Genomic DNA, 1,440 nt, shown 5'->3' on the forward strand with positions numbered 1-1,440 from the left:
ATCCGAACCCGTGGCGGGAGCGTCGCTGCGCTCCCAGCACCGCACTCTCCCGAGTGCGCCATGGGGCCGGCCCCTATTCCTAGTTATTTATGCAAGAGAAATGAAAATATGTTCACCAAAAGACTTACATAAGAATATTCAGAGTAATTTTATTAATAATAACTAAAAACTGAAAGCAACTTAAGTATCCATCAACAGGGAAATGAATAAACAGATTGTGGTGTAACCATATAGCGGAGTACTACTTAGTAAATAAAAAGAATGAACTGCTAATTCATGCAACAATGTGAATGAATCTCCGACATTACTGTTCTTTCTCTTCCTCTTCCCTTCTTAAACACTGATATAGGAGGGGCTCAGTTTCCCTGGGCTCAGGTTATATTATGTGCCTGTGGGTTACAAGCCACTCCCCAAGGTTTCAGGCCTCTCCTTTTGGCCCTCTCCTAGAGGAAAGATACTGTTGCCAGTTAGANGTTATATAACCCTGGTAGCTGAATGACCTTCCACTAGAGGTGCCAGAAAGCACAGAATATTCTTGAATATGCCTGGTGCATGTGATAGGATTTGACCAATGAATGTGCTCCAGGAAGAGACCAACTGAGCATGTGCAAGACTAATGTTACATAACTGGGAACCACCCCCTTAATTGAATATTCATTAAGTAGCAAAACTGTAAAAGCCAAATCCCAGCACACGTGGTGTTGTTGCTGGCTGTTTTGGAGGCAACCCACACTGCCCTGGCTGAGGGGTGTATCTTTACTTTGTATCTAACTTAATTTCAGCAAGTGGCTGCTCACTCTCTTGAGCCAGCCTGCATGCTGTACTGAACTTTAACTGTGAATTTCTTGCTTTTGTGTTAAACTTGAAGTGGGCCTTGCTCAGTTTCTGGATCTATGCCACACTCTCTCTGTGGAACTTGTATTTTTTATCTGTTATATTAAACATGGTCTCACATTTTCTACTGTGACACTGCTCTTGAATTCTTTCCTGTGGTAGAGTCAAGAACCTGGTAAGAGGAAGGGGTGAGTTGAGGCCAGCTACCAGGCCCCCTGGAACCTACCTCTGACATCAACAGTTGAGTCCTAGAGCTATTAATCAGTGCCAAAGAGGGTAGGTTTCTCTCTGCTCTACAGTAGAGAGATGGTTTGAAGCATACAGGGCCTACCAGACTTATCCCACAGTGAGCTCAAATGCTCAAATACTCCCCGAGATGGTCAGTCACTGGATATGAGTTTTTTTCATGAAAGGTATGGACCTAGGTGTTGTTGCTTTGCCTCCCACGGATTTGTCATCCCTTTTCCCCTGGGTGACGGAGCCGCCAAAGATTACTCAAAGCCCATCTCTTTTGAGCGGTGAGAAGCCCCAGAAAGAGGTTAATCTCCCAGAACTTCCTCAAGCACAAGGCATTTCTTCCATTTGGGAAATTAACCACGAATTGGG

This window comes from Galeopterus variegatus, unplaced genomic scaffold (genome assembly GCF_000696425.1).
Source record: "Galeopterus variegatus unplaced genomic scaffold, G_variegatus-3.0.2 Scaffold10269, whole genome shotgun sequence".
Taxonomy (NCBI): Eukaryota; Metazoa; Chordata; class Mammalia; order Dermoptera; family Cynocephalidae; genus Galeopterus; species Galeopterus variegatus.